Genomic DNA, 27655 nt, shown 5'->3' on the forward strand with positions numbered 1-27655 from the left:
TTTGCGATCGCAAAATCTGCTTTTGGAATGCATGAAGGGTGAAGGCCCTCGCAATTTGAGAATTCGCAAATATTTGCAAATTCTCAAATTGCGATTGCATTTAAGGAATCGCATTTTGCGATTCCTTAAATGCAATGCATGAAACTTAAAAAAATTGCGATTTCGCAATTAGGTTGAGCAAATTACCATGAGGTTGAACCTCATGGTAATTTACGAAAACTTTGAAAAATGCACTTTTGTGCATTTTTAAAAGTTTCATGTTGTGCACACACATGCCCTAAGGGCATGTGTGTGCACAACATATGTGCACAGATTGATTTCAGGGGTGCAACAGGGTGTCCTTGGACACCCCTGCACCCTTGAAATCGCATTCTCAATTTGCGATTCGCTAATTGCTAATCGCAAATTGAGAATGTCTTCCCATTCATTCCTATGGGCCTCTAGGCCCATAGGAATGAATGGGGAGGTATTCCTTAATTGCGATTCGCAATTTGCGAGTCGCAATTAAGGAATTTTAAGAAATCGCAAATTTTTCTGCGATTTCTTCATGCATAGGCTTTTGCGATTTCTTAATTGCGATTCCTTAAAAATCGCAATTAAGAAATCGCAAAAGCCAACAACGATGCATGTGCCTGTAAGTGCCCTGCCTCAGGCGGACCAGAGAGCAGACGCTGGTAGCCAACCTAGGGGCGCTCTTGTTCAGCTGGAAGCTTTTGGCCCAGTATCAGCAGACGAGGTCCGTAAAGTACTGGGCTCCATGAAGAGCGGTTCCCCTAGGGATCCGGTTCCCATGAGGATCCTGAAACAGGCGTCAACTATTATTGTTGACCCTATCCTGGATCTTATTAATGCCTCCTTGGCCCAAGGCCTGGTATCACCTAGTTGGAAGAGAGCAGTTGTGAAAGCCCTCCTGAAAAAGCCGAGTCTGGATCCTTCTGACTTGGCTAATTTCAGGCCCATCTCCCTGCTCCCGGGACTCGGTAAAATTGCTGAAAAGTTGGTAAATCGTCATCTTTCCCACTTTTTGGAGTCCAATGGCCTGTTGCGTGATTTGCAAACTGGATTTCGGCCAGGTCAGGGCACTGACACCGCCCTGCTGGCAGTCGTGGAAGAAGCTAGGAGCATTTTGGTTTAAGGAGGGTCAGTGGCAGTGATCCTCCTGGACCTCAGTGCAGCTTTCGACACTGTTAACCATCAAGTGTTAATCCATCGGCTGTCAGAGTTAGGGGTCACAGGTGCGGCTTTGAAATGGCTTACGTCATTTCTTAGCGACCGGTCGTACCAGGTCTGGGAAGGCAGTGAACGGTCGACATCCATCCCCCTCCAGTGTGGTGTGCCACAGGGCTCATCCCTAAGCCCCACATTATTCAATGTGTATATGGCCCCTCTGGAGGATGTGGTGGCCCCTTTTGGTTTTAAAATCGTCAGCTTTGCTGACGATACTCAGCTGGTGGTGGCCCTATCCCAGCTGACGGAACATCCAGATGCGCTGCATTCTTGCATGTCCAAAGTCTACACCTGGATGTGTGAATCAGCTCTAAAACTGAACGGGTCAAAGACCGAAATAATGCTGCTAGGGCATAAAGGACCCTCACTCCCCGCGACTGTTTGGCCCAGTTGCCTAGGCGACCTCCCCAGTCCTAAAGAGGAGATTAAGTGTCTTGGGGTTTGGTTAGAGCAGGACCTCTCCTTTAGGACCCAGGCAAAACGAACGGCAGGAGTCTGCTTTGGGCTCCTCCGTGCAGCTCGGAAAGTTTTGCCCCTTCTACCGTTGACATCGAAGAAGCTGCTTATTCAGGGGCTTATTGTATCTAGGTTAGATTACTGTAACGCCATCTTCCTGGGCTCCCCTGAAGCAATGCTGAATAAACTTCAGCAAATCCAAAATGCGGCTGCAAGGCTTCTTACGAGCTCGCCTAGGATGCAGTCAGCCAAACCCGCATTGAAGGCGCTGCATTAACTCCCGGTGCGGGAAAGGATTACATTTAAGTCGCTTTGTATAGCGCACAAAACGCGTCAGGATAAGGGGCCTCCCATTCTGAGGAATTTAGTTGTGCCCTATAAGTCTAACAGAGCTTTGCGCTCTCATCAACAGTATTTGTTGCAAATTCCTAGAGTCAGAAGGGCACGCACGGGTGGGAGAAGGTTCTCTGTTAATACTGCCACTCTCTGGAATGCGCTTCCTCTGAATTTGCGTTCAGAGCCGTGTATTGTTAGGTTTCGTAAACTTTTGAAATCCCATCTCTTCCCTAACTGATGCCGCTGTATCTGCCTGTCTGCTATTTGCTTCCATTCTGGACAAGCGCTGGGATGCCCGAGGGTCGCTATGCGCCATATAAAATTCAAATAAATAAACCTTGCTATTGATTTGAGGCCAAGGTGGGGTATCTGGCAGGGCTTGGCTTCTCGGGACACCAGGTAGTTGATGAGGTCTTGGCAGTTGAAAGGCGGTCTGTTGTGTGTTCTGAGTTCCCGTATGAAGCCAGGAGTGGCTATTATTTTCTCCAGCTTCGAAATTGTCTCTTCCATGGAGGTGGTCTTCATCATCTCTACTTCTGGTTATTTTGAAAAGGCATTGATGACTACTACTGCCATCCAGGAGACTTCCAAATCTGTGCTAGCATAGTGCTATCAAATTTCAGTTTGCTGTTCTGTGATGACAGGAGGCGAGGGGTCGCTTTGCCTGTTGGTCTGGTAGAGGTTGCATTGCAGGACTGTCCGCTCAACCTTCTCATCTAGGCTGGGGAGCAACACTTTGCTGCTCAACCTATTTATCATCTTCACGACTTTTTGTTGGGACCAATGGCCCAGGTCAACCATTTTCTAGTCAGACTGGCTGGCACTAAAAGCAGTGGTCCTCTGAGTAGGCACCCGTCTGCCGAGATGGTTACTTTATCTCTCACATGGTGCTGAAACCTTAGGGAGCTCTGGGCTTCTCATATTTTTGAGGCAAAGCCATCATGAATGCTTCCCATTTCCCTGACCAGGTTGCTGCCATGGCCAGCTGCTGGCAATTGTTTGCTAGAGCTATGGATATGGTGCCTGATCGCTCCACGATCACCCTCACATACTCTTTTGCATCTTCTGCCTCTTGCTCTTCCTGAAGCATGATGGAGTATGAGTGTCCTGACAAGTAGTCTGCTGTGTTGTCAATCAATCAATCAGGAGTTTGTTAAAGCGCGACTACTCACCCGTAAGGGTCTCAAGGCGCTAGGGGTGGGGGTGTGCAGGTTCCATTCCATCAAGGAGGGGGTCTGTCGAAGAGCCAGGTTTTGAGGTTTCTTGCGAAGATGGGGAGCGATGTTGTCTGTCTGAGGTGGAGCGGAAGGGCGTTCCATGCTTTGGCCGCGAGGAAGGAGAAGGAGCGGCCTCCCGATCTGGTCTTTCTGGTGCAGGGGACCACGGCGTAGGAAAGCTGGGCTGATCGTAGGGTCCTTTGGGGTGCGTGGAATTTGAGTCGGCTGTTCAGGTATGCTGGTCCGGTGCCGTGGAGGGCCTTGTGTGCGTGGGTGAGCATCTTAGAGGTGATTCTCACCTCGACGGGGAGCCAGTGGAGTGTGCGCAGGTGCTGGGAGATGTGGCAGTGTTTTGGCAGCTTGAGGACCAGTCTTGCGGCGGCGTTCTGGATGTTCTGTAGCTTGCGGATGAGGTTTTTGTTTATTCCGGCGTAGAGTGCGTTGCCGTAGTCGAGTCTGCTGGTGACCAGGGCGTGAGTGACTGTCTTTCGGTGTTCGAGGGGGATCCATTTGAAGGTCTTACGAAGGAGGCGAGGGTGTGGAAGCAGGAAGATGAGACAGAGTTGATCTGGCGGTCCATTTTGAGCTCGGAGTCCAGGATGATTCCCCGGTTGCGTGTGTGGTCTGTGGGGGTTGGCGGGTTTCCGAGGGCGGTTGGCCACCAGGTGTCGCTCCATGGGTTTGGGCCCATGATGAGTACTTCTGTTTTGTTGGTGTTTAGTTGAAGGCAGCTGTTTTTCATCCATTTGGCGACGGCTTCCATGCCTTCTCGAAAGTTGCATCTGGCGGTGTTGGGCTCGTTGGATAGGGAGAGGATGAGCTGGGTGTCGTCTGCATATGACACGATGTTGAGTCCGTAGGTTCTGACGATGGGGGCAAGTGGAGCCATGTAGACGTTGAAGAGCGTCGGGCTGAGGGATGAGCCCTGGGGGATTCCACAGGTGATCGGTGTGGGGTCCGAGAGGAAAGAGGGGAGTCTGACCCGCTGCGTCCTGCCGGAGAGGAAGGAGCAGATCCAGTCGAGGGCCTTGTCCTGGATTCCTGCATTGTAGAGTCTGCGTATTAGGGTGCGGTGGGAGACTGTTTCGAACGCCGCTGATAGGTCGAGGAGGATGAGGGCTACTGTTTCTCCTTTGTCCAGTAAGGTGCGGATGTCTTCTGTTGCGGCGAGGAGGGCGGTTTCCGTACTATGGTTTTTTCTGAAGCCGGATTGGGAGGAGTCGAGGATGTTGTGTTCTTCAATGAATTTGGCGAGTTGGCTGTTGATGGCTTTCTCGATGACTTTCGCTGGGAACGGGAGCAGGGAGATGGGTCTGTAGTTTTTGAGGTCGGTGGGGTCCGCTGAGGGTTTCTTTAGGAGGGGGTTGACCTCGGCGTGTTTCCAGTCGTCGGGGAACGAGGCGGTCGCCAGGGAGCGGTTGATGGTTTGGCGGAGCATGGGTGCGATGGTGTTGGCGGCTCTGTTGAAGATGTGGTGGGGGCAGGGGTCCGTGGGGGCCCCTGAGTGGATTGACTTCATTGTCTTCAGTGTGTCTTCGGTGGTGAGGGCTGTCCAGTCATCAATCGCTGGTTTCCGGGTGTCGGGGGTTGTTGGTGAGGGTTCACTGTGTTGGTTATCTTCGTCAAAGTTGTCGTAGATGCTCTTGATTTTGTGGTGGAAAAAGATGCTGAGTTTGTCGCAGAGGTCTTGTGAGGGAGGGATGTCGGTAGACTCGCTGGTGGGTTGGGCGAACTCCTTGATGATGCTGAAGAGTTCCTTGCTGTTGTGTGTGTGGGTGGAGATTCTGTCTTCAATCGCTTTTTTCCTCGTTTCTCTGATGAGTTGATGGTGGGCGTTGGTGGCGGCTCTGAAGTTGTTGTGGGCTTCTGTGGATTTGGTGTTTCTCCAGGCCTTTTCAAGGCGGCGGCATGTGCGCCTGGACTCTCGAAGTTCGGTGGTAAACCATTTGGCTTTCTTGGCACGGGTATTGTTTTTCTTGAGGGGGGCTATGGTGTTGGTGCTGTCCGAGATCCATCTATGCAGGGTTCGGGCTGCGGTGTTGGGGTCGTCGTTTTCTGCGATGGTTGGGGTGGAGTTGTTGAGTGAGGAGGTGAGCTGGTCATCGGTGATTTTGGTCCAGTTTCTTTGTGGAAGCAGGTGCTGGTGTCTGTGGATGGTGGGTGTTCTGAAGGTGAAGTGGACGCAACGATGGTCGGTCCATGGGAGTTTGGTGGTGTGGCTGAAGGTGATGGAGTTTCCTGTAGTGAAGAGGGGGTCGAGGGTGTGTCCTGCTGAGTGCGTGGGCTCGGTCACGATCTGGCGGAGTCCAATGTTGTGGAGGTTGTCCAGGAGGGATGTGGTGTTGGGGTCCAGTTGATTGTCGAGGTGGAAGTTGAGGTCTCCCAGCAGGGTGTAGTTGGTGGATGCGATGGCCTGCGGGGAGATAATGTCCGTGATGGAGTTGGCGAAGGGTCCGCGGGGTCCAGGGGGTCGGTAGATGAGGGTTCCTCGGAGGGCGGCGGTGGGGCTGGCCAGTATCTTGAAGTGAAGGTGTTCCATCAGTTCTGTGGACTCGTCAGGGAGTGTGCTCAGGCGGAGGCTGGATTTGTGGACGATGGCGATTCCTCCTCCTGGGTGGATGGGGCGGTCCTTCTGGAGATCTTGTATCCTTGGGGGATGGCGATGGCGATGTCCGGTCCCGAGGTGGTGTTGGTCCAGGTTTCGGTGAAGAATGCTACGTCTGGGGTCGTGCTGTCGAGGAGGTCCCAGATTTCTGTTGCATGTTTGTGGAGGGATCGGACGTTGAGGAGGATGCATTGCAGGGTCTTTGGTTCGGTTGTGTTCTTGTGGGCGGGTTGTGCTGGATCTGTGTTCTTGGCGGTGCTGCAGGTGTGCCGGCAGCGGTGACAGCTGAAGGGTCCATGGGTGTCGGCTGGTGATGCTAGCTTGCAGTTGTTGTTGCAGCCTGGGTTGAGTGCGTGGAGTGCTGCTGGGTCGTAGCGTTGGCGGGGCGGAGGTCCAGGGTTCCTGGTGCTGGTTGCAGACGGGTCGCAGACGGGCGCAGACGTGCTTGCCTTTGACGCGCCTTCGGTGCACCAGCGGCGCGCCCGCAGCCCGTGGCCGCTGCGCGACCGCGCAGTGGCCGCCAATAAGTAGGGGTCGGGGAGGGCTGGACAGCTGGGAGGCGGGGAGGGGAGCTGGATTGGGCCGGTCGTGCTGGGGGGGGAGGGGCCGCGGGGGCAGCAGCGGCGGGGAAAGGTAAAGGGAGGAAAGAAGGGATAAAGAAAAAAGGGAAAATAAGCAGAAATAAGGCACAAAAGAGCAGAGATGCAGAAAGGTGAAAGATAGAAAGGCTAAAAAAACGAGTGAAAACGAGTGAAGGAGCAGAGGGAGAGAAAGGGAAAATGGGCAGAAATAAGGCACAAAAGAGCAGAGGTGCAGAAAGGTGAAAGATAGAAAGGGGAAAAAAACGAGTGAAAACGAGTGAAGGAGCAGAGGGAGAGAAAGGGAGAATGGGCAGAAATAAGGCGCAAAAGAGCAGAGGTGCAGAAAGGTGAAAGATAGAAAGGGGAGAAAAACGAGTGAAGGAGCAGAAAGAAAGAAAGGAGACAGAGGTCCACTGGACCACCAGGGATGAGGCGCAGGGAAACCTGCGGGTGGAGGAGGGCCTCGATCACCAACACTGAAGAGTGCAGGGGCAGGAGTACCTCACTTAATGGTGGAGCTGCGAGGGTGGGAGAGCAATTTCACTGACAATGAGTCAGTGGTCTTGCTCTTGGGTTGTGGGCTCTGGGTTGATACTCCACCAAGAAATGGTATTCCTGGGGCGTGGCCAAGGCGGCGATCATGGCGGACGCAGCTTGAGTGAGCTCCGCCCCGCCGATCCGGTATCCTGTATTTATCCTCTGCTTCCCTCACCCTGATGAGCCCGAACCGAAGAATTCGCTCACCGGACCTGGCAGCGGAGCTGTGGTGATCGTTTGGGGCCCGAGTTGACTTGCTGTACGGCGATTTGGGCCCTGGAGCGGTGAGGCCTGCGGCCACGAGTGGAGCCGCGGCTCTCGCCTTGCGGAGGCGAACCGGAAGTGTGGCGCGGCCGGCGTGCCGCGGAGGAAGGGACCGGCTGGATAAGATCAAACGGGGGGCGGTACTGCGACCAGGGAAGAAGGAGAATGTAGATGTCCTGATGCTGCAAGAAACACACCTCATGGGTAACAAGGCGCTGAGCCTACAGAGATATGGTTATGATCAGGTCTACCATGCGGGCTTTGGGAGAGGTTCCAGGGGGGTGGCCTTACTGATACAACGTAGACTGGCCTACACACACACCAAACACTGGATAGACCCCCAGGGCCGTTATGTCTTTTTGCAGGGGACGATAGGCTCAGAACCAGTGGTTCTTGGGAGTGTATATGCTCCACCCCCGCTGCAATGGGCCCTGATTGAAAAACTCTTCACGGTATGGGCCGAGATCCCAGAGAGCCTTGCGGTGATAGGGGGGGACTGGAATGATGTCATGCAGTGTCTTCTTGATCGCCTTAGACTCAGGGGGGACCCCGCTGTAGATACTCCCACTAGATTACATGGCATGGTGAGTGGCCTGAACTGGGTAGATGCATGGCGATATTTACATACACATGAGAGGGAATACACGTACGTCTCGGCGGTCCACCGCTCGTTTTCGAGACTGGACTACATTTTTGTTCCTGCCGCGGTCATTACCAGAGTGGTTTCGGCGGCTATCCGGCCGCGGGGACTTTCGGATCACTCCCCCGTAGTTGTGGAAGTTGCCCTCGACAGGGAAAGGCGCCCATTCAGGTGGCGTCTCTCCACCTGGCATTTGCAGCAGAAGGCATATCAGCAACACCTAGAGGTGGCTATCGCCCAGTACTGGGAAGAAAACCTAGGTACGGTCTCTGACACACGGACAGTTTGGGAGGCTATGAAACCTACGCTGCGCGGGGTGGATATAACATGGTGTGCGACGGCGCGTCGCGGACGACGGGAAGAACTGGTGTGGGCAGCGGCAGAAGTGGAGCGGCTGGAAACTCAATGTGGAGTGGCGAATCGCCTAGAAGACGTAGGGCAACTTTTACTGGCGCAACAGACGTACGCCTCTCTCCAGTTAGACGAGGCCCGCCAGATCTGGTTAGCGACCAGAAGTAGGATTTATCAATGGGGCGACAAGTCCAGCACCATGCTTAATAGGCTCTGCCAAAAGGTGTTCCAGGCACAGGACCTGCCAGGCCTTAGAGACGGTACCGGGGCCTCCATTTCAGCTCCAGGGGAACTTGCGAACAGCTTCGCTGGCTACTTTGCGACGCAGTGCGCCCCGCGGTACCTTCTCTCGGCACTTGATATTGATAAATTTGTAGCTGATCTCCCGCCCCGCGCGCTTCCTGATGATGTGCGCGAGCTCCTTGAGGCCCCACTTTCGGCTGATGAATTAGGCACGGCACTGGGGGAGCTTAATACTGGGAAGGCCCCCAGGCCCAACGGTTTCCCGAGTGAATTTTTTAAGCGCTATCACCTACAACTGGGGCCACACTACAAAGCCGCCCTGGAGGCAGCACGAGAGGAGGGCCTACTGCCGGCGTACTGGAGGCATGCGGAAATTGTAGTCTTTTGTAAACCCGGTCGGCCCCCGGACCGCCACGAGTCCTATCGGCCAATTTCTCTTCTGAACATTGAGGCCAAAATACTTGCTAAAGCGCTCGCGAATTGCCTTCTCCCCTACATCTCAGATTTGGTCCATCCGGATCAAGCCGGATTTATGCCCCGCAGGGCGACGCGGCACAATATTAGACGAGCCCACGTTGCTGTGGAGGCGAGGAGTAAAACCAGGGATCAGGCGGCACTGCTACTAGCTGATATTGACAGGGCCTTTGATTCCCTGAGTTGGACCTACTTATTTGCCCTCCTTCCGCGCCTTAACCTAGGGCCCCACTTTATGTCCTATATCCGGCTTCTTTATACCGGTCTGACGGCCTCGGTGAGGGTGGCGGGGAAGGTGTCGGCAGCCTTCCCGATAGGACGCGGCACTCGGCAGGGATGCCCCCTCTCGCCTTACTTGTTCGCTCTAGCTATGGAGCCGCTAGCGGCGTGGGTCCGGATGGATGCACAGCTGAAGGGATTTGAGTGGCAGGCGGGACCGTCGGACAGAATCGCACTATATGCTGACGATGTTCTGTTCTTTCTTACAAACGTGAACCGCTCCGGGCCGCGGGTCCTAGACATCATGAGAATCTTCAGAGAAGTCTCCGGACTCTGCTTGAAACCGCAGAAGTCCACCCTGTGGACCTTGGGAGACCACTTCGAAGTCGGGCCGTGGGCCTCGACATTGCAGAGAGCGGTCAGGGGCCTTAAATATTTGGGAGTGTTCCTGACAACCATGCCGACGATAGCCTGGGAGCGCAACGTGGTTCCTGTATGGGACAAGGTGCAGCAGGAAATGAAGTGCTGGTCCCGTATGCCTCTCAATATTTATGGTAGATCAGCCATTTTCAAGATGGTTGCCCTTCCCAGATTACTTTATCAATTACAAAACCACCCGTTCCCAATCCCGCCGCATTGGTTCCGACTGGTCAACTCGGCTCTTGGTCGTTTTTTGGGGGGCGCGGCGAGAGTAGCGCTGCGGACCTGCTTCCTATCCACATACTGCGGGGGACTGGTGACCTCAGATATTCTGTCGTATTACCAGGCCTCACATCTGGTGGTCCTGAATGACTGGTGGTACTGTGATGGGGGGGGACCCAGCATATGCCCTAGAACGATACCTGATGGAACCTGACTCCCCACATACGGTCCTATACTCGCCACAGGTGCGAAAGAGGCTGCCTAGAGCTACGCAAGTGGTGTTCCAGGCAAGCATTGCGCCGCATGGGATGATGGGGAAAACTGACTGGGGAGACCCCGCTCTGGCATAACGGGCAACTTCTGGCCCTGATGTTCCTTCCAGGGTTTAGGAGCTGGGATTTGATAGGTATCTCCACTTTGGGCCAGGTCCTCAGAGGCACCACGCTTAAAACCTTTCAAGATCTCAGTGCAGAGTTCAATATGCCCCGCACCCAGTTCCTTCTACAGTTTAGGCACGCTTTGGCACCCGCGTTAGTGGGCTTGACTACACTACCCGAATTCAGCCCGGTAGAGGCAAAAGTCTTTATGGGGGATTTGGAGGACGGTAAAATATCCAAAATATACCAAACATTAGTGACACACTGTTCCTCGGACCTACAGCCCTTAAGAGATCACTGGGAGCGGGATGTGGGAGAACTGGAGGAGGAGGACTGGCGGGAGGCTCTTGAGTCCCCCAGGGGAGCAGCAATAGCAGTTTGTTTACACCTAATACAATTCAAATACCTGCACCGTACATATTATACCAGAGAGAGATTGTGGAAGGCAGGGCTGACTGAGTCCCCGGCGTGCTTGAGATGTGGTCACGAGTTGGGCACCCTTTTGCATACAGTGTGGGAATGTGGTGGCCTGGCGAGATACTGGGAGGGTGTGTGGGACTGTTTGTCGGAGGTGCTGGGGTGGGAGATCCCTCGCACGGCAAAACTGGGCCTGCTTCATGTGCTTGAAGGGGTGGGCAGGAATGTTTACAAACAACACTTATTACTGCTGGGACTAACACTGGCCAAACGTGATGTGGCACAGGCCAGAAAGGACCCTGAGGCTCCCAAGGTGGCCGGGTGGAAGAAAGGCCTGGACTTTTGCATGGGACTGGAGCGGCCGGTGTTCGAGGCCAGAGGTTGTCCTACAAAACACTATAAAATATGGAAGAGATGGGCGGACTACAGGGGATTGTGGCTGGAGCCCCCACCGCCCCCTAGGGGCGAGGAAGGGCAGATGTAGAGGGCATATTGAGGCTCGGTTATATCCATGTATGATTGTATACTTACCCATAACAGTGGTGGGGAGACGGAGTGTTGCAGGACGGGGGGGGGTTGGGTAGTTGGGGGGGGGGGGGGAGAGGGTGGAGAGTAGAGGGTATTTCATTAAATGTATCGCACAACATGAACCGTGATTGTAGTCACAGCCCCTCCGGGGTTCGGAGCACTGTGGATGTTTATTTCTGCGATTCAATAAAACCAGTTTTGAAAAAAGAAAAAAAATGGTATTCCTGTAACTCCAGTATCCACTTCTCGAACTGTGGCGTAGGTTTTTGAGGCCGACCCCTTGAAGAATACGATCAAAGGCTTGTAATCAGTACTTACCATATAGGTAGAGGTAGAAATGTCTGCAATCCCAATTATTGGCCTCCTTTTAGATATGTGAGTACTGTTGCTCGATGGGGGTTAGGGCACAGCTGGCATAAGCAATGGGGCGTATTGTCCGCACTACTGTTTTTTGGAATATGATAGCTTAGAGACAAGTAGGGCTGGTATCTACTGCTAACTCTGCGTCTTTGCTGGGATTGAAGTGGGTTCTTCAGATAGAGCCTGCTCTGTGTCCTGGAATTAATTTCTCTCCGTCCATGTTGTGGTCCAGTGAGTTGGGTCAGATTCTGAATGAAGTGGCCACATTAGGGGACCATTCCTAAAAATAATTCTCACTCCAGTGACTCTAGAAGGTGCTGGTGCAGCCTGGATATCATGGACTTTGGGTGGGTTGTGAGTAATCCCTTTTGCGGAGAAATGGTACCCAAAAAGAATATCTCTTCCTTCAGTAGTTCGCATTTCTCCAAGCCAAGCCAAGCCATGTCTTCCCTGGACCGGAAACAAGCATCCTGGGACCGGTTTCGGATTCATAATCCTCATCAGCCAGGCTATCTTGAATCCAGTGGCAAAGTGAGCAAGGGACTCACGTCTGAGCATACCCTGCCAACTTAGGGCAAACAAAGCGATACAAAAGGGGATGATGAACGGAGCGTTTGAGCAAATCAAACACTCACCCCCAGTCAACTGATCTGGGTTTATTCCATCACCATTCTTTAGCTCACTCTGCCACCCCAGTTCAGACATGGCCTAAGTTGGCAGGGTATGATCAGACGTGAGTCCCTTGCTCACTTTGCCACTGGATTCAAGATAGCCTGCCTGATGAGGATTATGAATCCGAAACCGGTCCCAGGATGCTTGCTTCCGGTCCAGGGAAGACATGGCTTGGCAGTTCGGGCTGGACTGTTCCCATGAGGCGCAGGGTCAGACTGATTTGCATATGGCCATGTCTGAACCGAGGTGGCAGAGTGAGCTAAAGAATGGTGATGGATTAAACCCAGATCAGTTGACTGGGGGTGAGTGTTTGATTTGCTCAAACCCTCCGTCCATCATCCCCTTTTGTATCGCCCAAATAAATTGAGCTAGAATTTCAGCTTGCTTGTCTGGAAGGGTGGCATATGTTTGCAAGCTCACATGATCCTGGTTTGGATTCTGGCGTCTGTCAGGGCTTGCTGAAATAAAAAGGGCTCATAATCCAGATTGGCCAGGGGTTCAACATTTTCAGTCACTGCCGTTTTGAGCATGGCATAGGTGTACAGTTGGCTAGCTTCTCTTACTGGTTTAGACAGTTTTTGTATGGTGGGGCTACTCTGATGGAGAAGCATGGGTAGACGCCTGTCTGCTTCGAGTCCGATGGTGGCAAAGCATGTTTCTAACAGGTATATCGAGGTCTCCCACTTATTGGCTTGCGAGGATGGCGCTCTGGATAAGATGAAAGGCTCAATGGTCGATATGGATAACGTGTGTAGTTACTTTGAGTGTTTGCCCAAGTGATCAGTGGGGTAGCATGCCGTGAAGTTGCTAATACCAGGGGAAGTGAGCGAGGTGAGATGTAGTTCTTTACTGTCTTCCCTATTGTCTTTACCAGTAGCAAAAGGTGGCCAGCGAAGCAGGGAGGCGATCTCACTGCACACTAGCTTTGAGGGGTGGGCCGGTGGTCCTTGGTGGTGCCTCTATATGAGAGACTCCGAGGCTGGATGATGGGGCCTGTATGGTCACAGGAGGTCATTGGTAGGAGTTGTGGGAGGATTCCCTCTGTGCGAGCTGGTGTTGTATCGCAGGGCACGGTGGATGTGCATGTGTTCTGGCACACTTGCCTCACGTAAGTTATTCTTTCCCAGGCTTCAGTGGGGAAGCTCAGGGCATCAACAGGTGGCCTGCACTGCTCTGTCTTGGGACCTGGGGAATAACACTGAGCCCCAGACTTGACAGCTTCAAAAATTGCGCTCATCCAGCTCTACTGATTGACGGGAAATGATGGGCAGTAGGGGCAGCTTTCTGTGGGGATACTTTCCAGTCCTCATGTTTAATCATAAATTGACTGAACGTTCAGCTAAATCGCTTCTGAGGAATTTGGTTCACATCCAATTTTGGTAAGGCACTATATATCATTTTATGATTAAACATGAGGACTGGAAAGTGATATTTAGGACTAATACTCTGGCTCTAGATATAAGTAAAATCTATTTATCAAAATGCATCTATTTTGATTGCAGTATTCTTAATATCCTATGAAGATTGACAAATACATTGGACTGCTATTGAGATATTTATGACAGAATCGTTTATATTGGTGAGTGTGGGTCGTTTGATTAAGCTCCTTTTAATTGTATACTTTAAAACCTTAAAAATTAGGCTCCTTTTAAACACTAGTGAAGCTTATTATTACTTTCTTCTTTACACTTGGTGGTTGGTACCTATCAATATCACTACTTTTCTCTATGCACCGCTTTCTCTTTCTTGTCTGGGATTTTTGGTTAATTTAATGACATGTTAGGACATCTAGAATAGTTGTTGGCTAGTATTGTTAAAAATTATAAAGTATTGTTTATACACTTATATTTATTTGATTTTTATTCTTGTTGTAGCCCTGAAGAAGTCATTGGGAGACTGTTCCCATGACGAAACACGTATTGGCTTTGTTTTGGCTACGCTCGTTGTACATTACAGTACTTATGAAATATGGAATGATGAATTTCTAATCACTTGAAGAAAAAGAGAAAAAAGAAAAAGAAAATAAAAAAGACTGTGAAATAATTGAAAAAGTGAAGATTTGGATTTGGTTTTTTCCTTTTCTCTTTACAATATACTGTTATTTGTGGAATTGTGCTCGGGGACAATATCTATTTTTCTTGTATTCTCTGTTTACAGAGAAACCGTGGGGACGTTAGTGGCCGTTTTTCCCTTGTTCCCTAGAGCCACTGATTTGAAGTAAGAAAAAGATAGTGGTGTTGCGCAATATCAACCCAGCCACCAATCTATAACCTTTCACACAAAACAAATAGCTGTGAATATAAATACGATTTGAAAGTTTCTCATAATTTGCTTTTTTGCGTGAAAGTGTCAATAATATTTAAGAGTTTGTTGTTATATATTGGAGAGGGTATAGTAATATCACCCTAGCAACATGGCGGCTGATATAGCAGAAGTCTGCCATCTTGCGGATCGACCGTTAGCCTGGCCGTAGAGAGAGTGCCTGATGTCGGACGGAAGAGCATCTGTTTATTGTTCTTCGGGCACCCGTGTGCGTGTTTGTGGCAGTGGCGGCAGTTGTTGGGGCACAGGTCAACGCCACTAGTCCTTCTGTTCCGTGCCCCTCCTTTAAGTTTGGCTGGGCCCGGCCCAAGGCGCCGCTGCCAGCTTGGCCCAAGTTTGAGGGGAGTTTGGAGGCCCCACGCCATTCGTGGGGGCTGGGAGGACTCCAGGGTCCCCGCTGATGAGTGCTGACCAGTGCCTGCGGCTTGTGGCACCCATTCTCTCTTGGAGGGACTTCTAGAGACGATCGTGCTCGGCCTGCAACTCAGTCCAAGGCCCCAAATATGGAGACCGGAGCGGGCAACATCGGCCTCACATGGGTGGCACGTGCCTTGTCGTGGAGGGGAGGCATGAGGGCCTAGAGAGGTGGTTGTGGTCAAGTTGGGAGCAGGGGAGAGTTTTTGGTTCTGGGTGAGTTAGTGTACACTAGGATGTAATATTGTGGGACTAGGGACAAAGTTTCACAAGTTTTGAAGAGTTAGGTGGAAAAGTCGAATGGAGTTATATACATGCAACATTTTAAAACTGAAAAGTGGTAGATATAGGAAAGAAATCAGGAGAATGTATTGACCTGTATTGAAGCAGGTGCAATTTTAGCTGGGAGACAGCAAAATTAAAGCCATGTGTGACTTCAAAAAAATTGAGTCTCCCGCCTGAATCGTATCTTTTGGCATGTGAAGAGTTAAGTAAGAGTACTCCAGAATTGTAAGGGTTTGATTTGAGTATTAGAAGTGAGGCTTTTTGAGTGTTATGTTCTGTTTATTTATGGGGTGCTTACTTTAGACCTGGAGAACTTTAGGTTATCGGTTTTCACTAGGAAGTAATTACGTTTTTTTAATGGCAGTGTAGGTTGCGGACTTGTGGTTAAGAGTTTGTTGGTCGCGTTAACAATAAGAATGTATCTTTCACTAAACTGAGAGTATTTCGTCTGCAATGTAATCGAAGTTTGCTACATTCAGTCCTGCCTCGTTTGGCACGTGCGAGCTTGATAAGCTGCTGAAGCCAATGTTCTTTTCTCCTTTTTTTTTGCATTCTGGGACTGGTAGTATTTTTTACCCCATGATATAAACTGGCTACAAGTCTTAGAATGCAAAGGAAAACAAGCATTGGCCGCGCGGCAGTAAAGCCGCACAGCAGTAAAAGTGGCAGCAGGGGGAGGGGGCATGGGCGATTTCCTTTTGGGAGCGTGCAATCATTTGGTGCCACCATATGGCGCTGTGTGCTCCCAAAAGGAAATCGCCAAGATGTGCACGTGTTGCATTGCAAACAATGCAACACGTGCACTTCTTTGCTGAAAAAGCTCTGCCGATGGCATTAGGTCTACTCCTATGCAGTGCATGCGTGCTGCGTAGGCGAGACCTAAAAAAGGGACTAAGACAGCAAGCACTAGGTGCAACAAACATTGGACTCAGCCTGATAAAGAAGCAAGGAGATACCTACATCCACCTGAACCAGCGCCAGTATCTGAGGTGGCTGGTGTTTCCACAGATTGGACTTGTTGTCCTGTTTTTGGATTTTGGGAGAATTTAGTGTCCTGATGGACACGTCATTTTAGCAGCCCCTCTATAGCCCCCCCTCTATAGGGGCTGTGTCTACACCCACCCCCACCATCCAACAAAGGTGTCAGCAGTCGGGTGATTCTGCCAAAAAAAATGGGCCGGGGCACACGGAGTGTGTTTCTCTGTATCAAACACATTCATAGAGAAAAAAAAAACCTTTGTAGATTTCAGTAATATCGTCACACACAGGTGCTATATAATGTCAATACTTGCATGGCCATGTCCCTGGTCTCTGTGTAACCTATGCATGCCTGTAACATATGTGACATATATACACATTCTTTCTGCTCGCCTTTTGGTAATGTCTGTCTTACTGTCAATAGTGACAGGATTTACTTTAACATTTTTATTTACCTTTCACAGGTTTCTAATGGAGGCCAAATGACCCAATACTGTGATCAGATGTGCTACAATGTCAGGTGTATGGGCTGGAGCCAAGGCGCAGGCCCTTGAGCGGATGACTAAGGACAGATCCTGGCTTGTGTCTTCCAGAGACGGGCGAGCGGCAGGTACTGTAAGAGTAGAAACTCGGGGCAAATTTCCAAATATGCCGAATGTGGTGCAAAACACTCCAGTTCTACATGTAATCTCCCCTTTGTCTGCGAAATACTTGAACTAGGAGTTTTTTACAAGTTGTGTAAATCTAGAAGTTGCACAAAGCCCTGCAGAATGTGCAATGCTGGTACATACACCCAGCAAGCCGTGCATCTATATAATGAGTTAAGTAGAATAATTTATAAATCATTTCATCTTTCAATGCATGCAAGGATATAACTTTTCTTTTGTTCAGTTCGGATTTAATCAGGGCATTAAGTGGGATGAAAAAATTAGGGGGGTCTCTCAAAGGGGCTTGTCCGATGTAATGGGGGCGTGGCTGAGAAAGTAAGCTAAAAATCTGTGCTTAGCATAATGTGTCACCCTACTGGTAATTTGCTGCTTCTGTCATTGCATCCAGATATATAATCCAACAAGTAACATTACACCTACAACAAGCCAGGATTGTTGGTTTTGCCAATGGTTAGTTGCATAAGATGAATAAGCAACAACTGTGCCTTTGTTGTATGCAATATTAAAAATGCTTCAGTTCTGAATGAGACTGAAAGTACTATAACGAGTCTCTTTGAAGTAACATCAAAGGCAGTGAAGGGTGGTACTGCTGCAAAGTTAAGATTTTTTAATTTTTCATCCATCCTGAGGGGGGAGGGCAAAAATGGGGAGCCCGGTAGGGACCCGTCTCAGCACCTGCTTTTTAGAACTGCCAGTGCTGAGCAATGGAAGGACCCGGCCCACTTAAAGCCTTGTTTAATGTAAATAACATGTAGCGCCACATGGTATGAATAACCTCACAGCACTAATAAGTAAATAAATAAATGAATCCACATTTATGAAGCGCCGAATATATCACCCCTTATGGTTTCAAGGCACTGGGACTGTTGGGGAGAGTAAGTGATCTATTGCCCAGCGTCACGTGGTGCTGAGCTGCCACCAGTGCCAGGGATCGAACCGTGAGCCCCGCGCTCTGAGGTCAGCCGTCCTGGCAGCTGCGCCTCACATCTCTAATAAAATAAAGTAACTATTAAGATTTATGTTTTTATTTCCTTCAAGATACTTATTACTATTTTCCTTTTCTCTTGTGAAGGCACCATTTATTGCAGATTGTTTCTCGCATAGCACAGACTTTGTTTTCGATTAAACCAAGAGGTCAGAGTGAGTTTTGTCGTGTGTTTATAGTATTGCAGTATATTCATTCCGTTTTTTGTGTATACCAGAAGAATGTGACAACAGCAGCTTTCATTGATGTAGCAGCTGGGCAGGCCTTCTGTTCCGAGAGGGTTTCACCCATGGGCTCCAGCCCGATTTTGAAAGTCCAAGGGCGGCTCCAGAGGCTTGTGTCACTTTCCCCAACTCCCACGGGTCAGTTGCAGCAGGAACAGGGGGCTTCAAGAGAGAGAAAGAGAGGGAGGGGTAAATAGAAAGCAGTCAAAAATTAAGGAGAAAGAAGGAGGGGAAAGGGAGAAAAAAGGTTCGAACTGGAGAACCCAAAGCAGTCTTGACAAAAATGCTCAAACCAGGCCATCTCCTTGCACAATCTCTTCCCATCAATTGAAACTCTCTATTTATTGGTCTTCTCCCTCTGATAACTTCCTCTCTACCTTCCCTCTCTCTTTCTCTCTATCTCTTGAATGCCAGCTGCAATTACCTTGGTGTAGAAAGCTGGCTCTTTACATGGTATACCAAAAGGAGGTATACTGTGCAAACCCCAAAGGAATTACAGAGGAACTAGTGACACCCCAAATGCTCTCTTTTGATGTAGTGGGTGCGAGCAGTTATGCATATCAGAGGGTAGTGTAAGCATTCATTACACACACAAAGGCAGTAAGTGAGACCACACTCAATAAAATAAAAAAATCTAACACCAATTTATTAAAAAAACATACAGTTTAATGTAAATTTAGATACCAAGATCATCAGAATCGGGTAAGTACTTTTCAAGTTATGGATTTTTACAGTTTTCAATAAAAATGGACACAGTGTATTTTCTGGAGCGGTGATATTGTCCTATGGAGGAAAAACTTGTATTGCATTCCGGCACTTGTCAGCAACTTATAGGGCTGGTATTTTGGACTTAAGGTGAGTAGGTGGTCAGGGTCCAAGGCCACACCAACAGGTTTCCTCGGGGGCTCTGGGGCACCTGGGTGCAGAGGTGTGTCATGTCTTCCGTGTCCTACTGACTTCATTGGGAGAACCGTCCGGTTACAAAGAGGCTGCAAGCTGGGACTGAAGGACCAGTTCTGGGGAACCCAAAGGCGAGCTTGACCCTTGAGATCCTTGGTCACACTGGGAAACCCTTGATCCACTTCTCCTCAGGCTGTGGGGCTCGGGTGCAGTGGTGTCTTTTGGGGTCAGATTCCGGTGCAGGAGTCTCTCATGGTTGGAGAAGACCTGCAGAAAAAGGCTGCAGATGGCGACTGAAAGTCCAGTCTTGGCAAACCCAAGCATGACCTTAGCTCTAGTGGGTCTGGGGACCACTTTAGCACCATCACCTCCCTTGGGCTTGGGAGCGCTGGTGCATAGGTGTTTTGAGACAAGGTGGCAGCTGTCACAGGCACTTCTTTGTTTTCTTCAGGAAGGGCAAAGAGGACAGCTGAGCCACTCATGATGTGTGTCTCATTGTCCCTGAAATCCCTCAACATGCAGGTTGGTCTTCCTCAGCGTTGATGTCTGGACTGGACAGAACAAGCCTTGGCAGCTGCAAGGGCTTCAGTACCCGGTACTGTATTGCTTCCATTGGCCCTGGTATCCTCCCACTCGATGGAGAGACAAATCTGACCTTCCAGAACACAGGATCCTATTCATGGGGAGCTGCTGCATCTGACTGGCCGGGGAGCGGCAACTCAGTGGACCGCACCTTGCGTCTTTGGTGCCTGGGGCTGCAGAAGAGTAGCTCCTCTACTCTGAGGGAGATTCTTTAGGTAATTTGTGAAGCACTGGCAGCCTCCAGGTTTCTTGGAGTCTGCACAGCAGCAGAATGAGTCTACTTCTTCCACAATGGTTGGGGGCAGTATCAGGCTGGCAAGGTTGGCGCTAAATCAGTCATTGCCCCTCGGTTGTTGTGCCATGACTCTTCTTTGTTGGCTCCTTCTCTTGATCAGTTGGAATCTGAAGTCCTGGTATCAGTAGGCCCCCTAAATACTCTATTTAGGGCTGTTAAAGTGAGTGAGGGGTAGTCACCAATGGGCACTTACCCCTGGGGTCATGTTCATGTCAGACTTGATCACTCTAGATGTTTGCCCAGCCTGGTAGTGCAACACGCCTCCTACATAGCTAATTTCCCCACATGTCCAGGTGCCAAAGGCTTCTGGACAAAGGGGGCCAACTTCCTCTCCTGTGAGAGAAGCCAGATTTGCATTGCAAAGGTGATGGGCTATTTGAAGCCCCCTGCCTTGGACTGCAAATTTACCAGGCTTTCCTGGGGGAGGAGATAACATCTCTCCACAGAGCATGCATTGTTGCTGACCGCCTAAGAACAAAGCCTCTCACCCCTGGGGGTCAGAAATTCATCTGTTGCAGCAAGCTGGACTGAACCATTTACTAGGGACTTACAGGGGTGCTAAAGTCCTTAGCCAATTGTAACACAATTAGACTTTATTTTGATTTAGGGAAGGAGTTCTGGCACTGAGGTGTGGTTAGCAGGCATCAGTGACTGTCGAAAATTAGCATCAAGTAGCCAAAAAGGAGGCAAAACATTGGGGGTAACTGCAAAAAAGCCTAGTTCTCTACACATGGGAAGCTGCGGAAAGTTACAGAGCCTTCTGGCCCTAAGAACTGGCCTTCAGGGGCTACAGCCAAACAAGGGAATGCATGGTTGAATAAAGGCCCCATTGGCCCTAGAGAGAGAATGGATGAAAAGGAAGAGATTGAGAATGGAGACTTGGGAGTGGGCCAGTTTGTGCATTCTTGCAGGGCTGCTTTTGGTTCTCCAGTCTGGCTTTGCCTCACATCTACACCCAGATATATTAAATGAACACAAATCATTGCTGGTTATTGCGAAAGTAAAGCTGTTAGGCATAGTAAGCAGACTGAAGGCTGACAAGTATTAAAAGAAATAAAAAAACACAAAGAAAGGAAGAGGGGGCAGAAGGCCTGTCTGACCCTCCCCTCTAGAAGTGTACTTGCTGGAAGATGTATGTCAGATTATGGAGGACAGAAATATCCTCTTAAAAATATTGTGGGATAAATATTGAGAACCAAAACATTGTCAAGGTACAAATATGTGTAATTAAATATAATTAACATATAACTACCAGTACAGAATGAACTTCAAAATATTTTTGTACTTGATATCTTGGAAAAATAATTTTGGGTTGATAATATTTCATCCATGCTATTCTGAAAACCTAGTTTATAATCTCTGCTTTGCTTTGACTATTGGACTATTTGCCCTCACTCCACCTGTTTTCTGAGCCCTTTTGTGTTGGCTTTAAGGATTATGTGCAATTTACAAATGCTAAAGTGCTTATGTTCTCTCCTTGGAACATGGAACCACTGCTAACCAGTGCTAAAGTGCTTGTACTCTCGCCTTGAAACATGGTAAAATTGTCTTACACCGATTGCTACATTGAATTCAATTATACTCCCTTAGTAAAGTTGTACAACACTCAGGGCCTGTAAATGAAAAGTTACTAGTGAGTCTGCAGCACTTATTGTGCCACCCACATAAGTAGCCATATAAACCATGTATCAGGCCTACCATTGCAGCCTGTGTAGTTAATTATGAATCAAATCCAATAGTTTATTTGCAGATTTCCTTAAAACTATTGCAATACTTGCAGTAGATAAAATCATTTGTAAAATATCAATTTGCAATACTAAAATTTCATCATAATTAAAATATAAACAGTTCTGTTTACAAATTTAGAAAGATTCAAAATTTGAACATGAGAACAACCATATCTGTTGTCAAGTGCTGTGATTGTTACTCCCCCTGAGATATATATATATATTTTTAATAATCCGAAGTCTCCATTGCCTCAAAACGGTTTAGTGTCAGTCTGGCATTTTTGCCCTGGCCGCGTCAAGAAATCTGACTAGTCTAGAGTTCAATTGTGGTGAAGTTGGGTCGAAGCAAGCCAAAACTGCTTGCCTCCTTGTCCGAATTCCTCTTTGATTGAAGGGGATTTTTAGCAGTTGCCTCCTTTCTTGAAGAATCTCTGTGCACGAACAGACGGTATGGATGATGTCCCCATGGCCGTTTTTGTACAAACTGCATACAGTGAAAGTCTGCACCCTTTTCCATGGTGGAAGATGCTGTGTGCATGCTATCACTCCAAGTTGTAGTTTTAAGAATTTTAGTTTCTGTGCTATTGGATTGCCCAGGTTAAAGTATTGTTGTGGGGCTAGAGTCTTGTAAAAGTTCAACGTCATCCAGGTATGCGCTCTGGCAGAGAAAGCCCCTTTGTCCTCCACCAGCGACTTCAAGACTAATTTCTTCAGAGTTGAATGATGGCACTGTGTATTCCATGAGGGCAATAGTCCAGTGTTTGCCAGTGCCTCCTGAAGATATAATTTTGTGGGCAAATTCTCCCTCTGTTGGATATCTTCGCACAGAAGGTAGTTTAGTGAGTTTGGGGTTGATATTCTGATTTTATTCCAACAATTGATGCATGCTCCGTATCTGGCCCAAGTTTGCTTTGCGCTGGGGATGTATAATTCGGGAGGCCGAACATCATTCTGTATGCTTTTACAAGTGTTTTATCCAAAAGAATGGCATCTCTCCCTCGCAGAGCATCGCTACCATAAGTGATTGAAGGTAGAATTTTAGCCCGTGCTACAGTGAGGGCTCAGCGTAGGGCCCAATAGTTTTGCTGATAAACTGTTCATAGTTAAGGCAAGGGTCATCCCTTTCCTTTTGATCTCTTCTTTTTGACGGATAAATGATCCTTCTTTATCTAAGTAGACCCCCAAATACTTATAAGTCTCCGCTGGTTCAATACGTGTGCCGCCCAGGTGCCATAGGTACCTCTTTTTTCGTTTTCTGTTGATTGTCATGGTCCTGGTTTTATTTCAGTTTGTCAGGCTGTTTTCTTCTGCGTAGACCTGCAGACCATTCAGAAGACGTTGCAAACCAACTACCGTATGGCTAAGCAGGACTACGTCGTCCGCGTATAGTTAGATGGACACAGTGGTACCCCCCCCCCGTCTCGGCGCGTGGGAGTTGCAGGTGTTTAGTGTCTGTGGTAAGTCTGCCATGAAGAGGTTAAATAGAATAGGAGCCAGCACACAGCCCTGTTTAAGCCCTTTTGTTGTTTTTTTACTTTTCTTGATAGATGAGAACTTGATCCTAATTTCACCTGTACCTAGGTATCTGTGTGTAAAAGCATTAACATTGATAAAAGGGTGTTTGGGATGCCCCATCTGGCTAGAGTATTCCTCAGTTTAGACCTCTCCACGTTGTCAAATGTGGCACTAAAGTCGATAAAACAGACATGCAGCTGTGTTTTCTTCAGTTTTGTTGTATCCATTATCAACGAAATTGCCAAGATGTTAGATATCGTGCCAGAGTTTTTTCGGAAGCCTGTCTGATTTAGCAGGATTATTTCATTTTTCTCTGCCCAATTTGTTAGTTCGTCTAGCAGTGTTCTTGCAAAATATTTGGCCTCATTATCGATCAGTGCTACTAACCGATAATTGGCTGGCAAGGCCTTGCTGCCTCTTTTGTGGATTGGGATAATCGTTGAACCTCTCCAGGAATCAGGCATGGCACCCAGTCGTCTAACTTCCAGGAATAGAGGATGCAGTATTTTTGCCCATTCTTCCTGACTTTGTTTAAAAAGGACAGGTGGGATTCCATTCGGGGCCCGGCACTCCTTCCTTTCTTCCCTTCCTGATCTGTTTCATGATTGTAAGATGCTCAGAACCGATTAGCCTTTCCTCCTGATGGTGGATTAAAACAGGAGATTTGGGTGTATCATTTGCCGTTGGTCGGGTAACGGTGGAGCAGTCCGGGGAAATGCTATTGACACTTTCCCTTATTCCAGTGTTAATATATTGGCTATCTGAGTCAGGTCTACTCTGCTCTGGTTTGGGCAGACTATTGCTTGGACAGTTAAAGTGGGAATTTAAGTAGCTTGCCCAAGTTACCTCCAAAATGTTGGAGGTAAGTCCTCCGTGATGCGGGTGGATAATTGTGTTTACTCATTTCCAGAAGAGATCGCTGGTGTTATGCTTTATGTTGTGCAGAAGTTTTGCCCAGAGTTCCTGTTCGTAGTTATTATTAATAGTCCATTTCAGCTTCTTTAGTTGAGTTCTTTGTTGCCGCAGGGATGTAAGGAGCAATGTGTTCACAGGATGGTTACGCAGAGATCTTATGTAGCCATTTATCGTTCTCCTAAGGGCTTTTATTTGCTCTCTTTGAGCCTTGGATGTCTTTTTCTCTTGTGCAGGCTCCGAAAAACTCCTAATTTTTATGTCTTTTTCAGGCGGTTGTGCGAAAAAAAGTTTGATTGCTGTGTCTCTTAAAGACTCTATGCTTTCTGCCGTATGCTTAATCCTCTTATAATTTATCGTATAGCTTCAGCCTAAATGTGGGACAGGATGAATGCTGGGCGGAGCAGTTGTCGCTAAGATAATCTCTTGTGGACAATGGTCGCTGTCCCCCTTGTCACCCATTCTAAAGCCTGTTGCTTGTGAAAACAGCAAAAGACTGACAATCGTATAATCTAAAAGCCGGCTGTTCTTCTGTTGAGGACCCTGAGATTTAGATGTTCTAATTCTTCCAAAAGGAATCTGTTTTCCCTATTAGGCCTCTCATACATAAAGGTACCTTGTATTAGTATATTGTAGTTTGAGGATTGAAGGCGAACTTCCTTTGCTTTTGATGATCCCATTAGGTATTGATTCAAGTCACCAGATAATATAAGGTTTGAAATTTCAACACTGCCTAGAAAACCAGTTATCTGATCGATTAACTTGGCTGAGTCACTAGCTGTCCCTTTTGGGTGGATGTATGCATTAAAAAGGATTACTTCGTTTTGTGCCCCTGCCAGAGAAAGAATAAGTTTGACTGCTAAAGCTACATCAGTTTGGGCGCCATTGCCACTGAAGTTGATATGGATATTGCCGAGATGTGTAGGTTGCCAGCCCCCCTGAAGAATGGCCCGTTTTGCTGCTTCTAACAGCTGGACAATCAAAACAAAGAAACCCATGAATGTGTAGTGGTTCCATGAGCTATGTTTCCTGTAGCATAATAATATCAAAGTTGTTCAGGTATTGCATGAATTCTGGGTCTTGAATTTTGTATGCTAATCCGTTAACATTCCAAGAGCAGAGGCATATCACAGGTTTTGTTTGCCTAGTGTTGCCAGGGTCTGTATGGTTATGATGTCATTGGGTTGCTGTGGCAAGATTTATAGTTCTTGTAAGTGGATCAGCGTGCCAGGAGTTGCGCCACGTGTCATTTCCGCCCTAGGAGATCCTTGTTGTGTGCCATGATTGAATAGCCTTCGTGGTGCAGAGTGGCCAAGTGCCCTTCTTAGAATTGAGGTTGAGGGCCTTGAGCAGACTTTGGTATCTTGCCTTTGGCTCAAGTTTGATAGGGGAGTTGGGTAGGCTGGAGGATGGTAGGGGGTGACTTGCATGCCCCAGCCTTTAAAGGTAAGGAGGTTGTTTAGTACTCTCTGGGCTATTGCATCTGATTTCCATGATGCCCTTGTTATTTCTGGCTTGGCAGGATCTTCTGGTGTAAGGAACTCTATAGCGAGTAAGTCTGTTGTGTTCTGGTCTGCTAGAGTGGGTATGGCCCAGAGTAATTTTAGTACATTGCCCCTGTTCAACAAATCATGACGTGCTTTGGAAATATACTCTGGTTTGAGCAATGTGTATTTCAAGGCAGATGGCAAATCTTTTGGGGGATGAATGGTTATTTCGGGTGGCCCTATCCATTTGACAATGGAGTTTTGTTGAGTTAGCCGATGAGGCTCATTCTGGTCCTGTTGCGCGGGTGCTCGACAGGAGTTAGGCTCTCTTTCCATGTTTATTATTAAAGTTGAGGTTCCACGTTGGCTCTGTTGTTGTCAGGGATTGGGAAGCCTGAGGCAGTTGATCCGTGGCGTTTCTCAGTTGCAGCCTCTGTAAAGTTTAAAACTGTGTATCGCAATGAGCCGCTCCCAGTCTTGGTGTCACTAGTGTAAGTGCAGTGCTCCAATTGTGAGTGCTGGATCTCACAAAAAGTGAAGGACTGGTCTAACACACCACCAGGTGTCCTCACCCTCTAAAAACTTGGTTTGATAGAGGGCGGGCATACACCTGACGACAGGGATGCACTTCTAAACTAAGTGGGGGCCCAAGGAAAACTAAAGAGTGAATTAAAAGGCCATTATGGTTGTCAGCTTAAAGTTAATAGTGCCGGCAACCATATGGTAGTTATAAAAAGGTGATCAGTGTCATGGGGATATTAGTGTCCCCCCTCTTCCACTGCTGTTCCTTTTTTTGTGGCAAGGTTATGTAGCATTGCACATGTTGCTATTATTTTGCAGCATTTGATGGGGCTGTACTGACGTGCACCTCCACATTTGTGGAGGCAAGGGGACCAGTTTTCTAGCAGTCCAAAGGTGCGCTCCAACCCAGTTGCGTGTGTTATGTGCCACAGTGTATCTCCTCTCCCTTGGGGTGGATGGGTTGAGATATGGCGCGAGTAGGAAGGACCGAAGGGCATATGCACTGTCACCTAAATGTAAAAGAAAGTGGCATTAATTTGTGTCACCAATAGGTTAATCCAAGGTATACATCAGGGTGTGTCACATTGATTTACCTAGTAGGTATCCTTCTCCGAATTCACCAGCAGCCCGATGTGTATAGATCCCACTGTTCCTGAATATGTAGGAGTCGTGGGTACTCCCTGGGAATTTGGCCACAATGTCAGTGATGATGAAGTTTGCATCACATATCACCTGCACGTTTATGGAGTGAGTGGGTTTGCGGTTGCGGTAAATGTATTAAGTAGCTGCTGGTGGGCAGATTGGTATGTGGGTCCCATCAATGCAGTCTATTACGTGTGGGAACTGTGCCTTTTGATAGGAATCCAGCTTGGTCTTCTGCAGCTCCGCCTGTGCTGGGGAAGGTTATGTAATGATGCATTCTGTCCATCATGGCGTCCAGGAAGGTTTTGAAAATACGGGCTAGGCAGCTCTGTGACACACCACCTTCTGCAGCTATCACACCCTGGTAACTTCCTTATGCCAGGAGGGGCAGGCAACAGAGCACCTGTACATTAGTGGGTATTGCGTGCACCCTTGGTGTCTGATGCTCAAGATATGGTTCCAGGTCACGTATCAGGACAAGGATGGTGTGTGAGTGTAGCCTGTACCTGCCATGGATTTCTGGCTCAGTCAATTGAAACATTGAGACGCGCAGTCTGTGCACACGCTCTTCCCATCTCCAAATCCTCACTCCTGCTGCTCTCAAACGTAGCCGCCTTGCTATGACGTAGAGGGCTGCCATTGTGTTCACACTGTTGAATTTTGCGGCTGTTTTTATGCACTGTACCTGATTACCACCTGATCTGGATCAGTGGTAAATAACGATTTGTTAATACCGATTTCGGGCAAAATCGGTATTACCGAATTTTGCTAATTTTTTTTATCAATTCGTTATTTACCGATTCGGTATTTTTTGTTTCAGTGTTCACCGATCGGTAAATAAGGAATCGGTAACTGGTTCCCTCGGATTTACTGATTCGTTATTACCGATGGCATTCGGTAATACATACATCGCACAGGGCTAAATACCGGTCGGTAAAGCCGAAATTTACAGATTTTCGGCTTTACCGACCGGTATTTGGCCACCTACATCTGACCTTAAGTCATAATTCTGAAAATGCCACTTTTAGAAAATTGGCAATTTCTTGTCCTA

At 48.4% G+C, this 27655-nt stretch overlaps 1 protein-coding gene across 1 annotated transcript in view; it reads left to right on the forward strand.

Annotated features, from left to right (window-relative positions):
• LOC147701403 (G protein-activated inward rectifier potassium channel 4-like) overlaps positions 1-27655 on the forward strand; it is a 494489-nt gene that overhangs the window by 268139 nt on the left and 198695 nt on the right. Inside the window, exon 3 of the mRNA XM_086930082.1 lies at positions 16610-16755. The gene's annotated coding sequence lies outside the window, so the exon portion shown is untranslated. The remainder of the gene's footprint in view (positions 1-16609; positions 16756-27655) is intronic.

Source organism: Lissotriton vulgaris, chromosome 7, assembly GCF_964263255.1.
Source record: "Lissotriton vulgaris chromosome 7, aLisVul1.2, whole genome shotgun sequence".
Taxonomy (NCBI): domain Eukaryota; kingdom Metazoa; phylum Chordata; class Amphibia; order Caudata; family Salamandridae; genus Lissotriton; species Lissotriton vulgaris.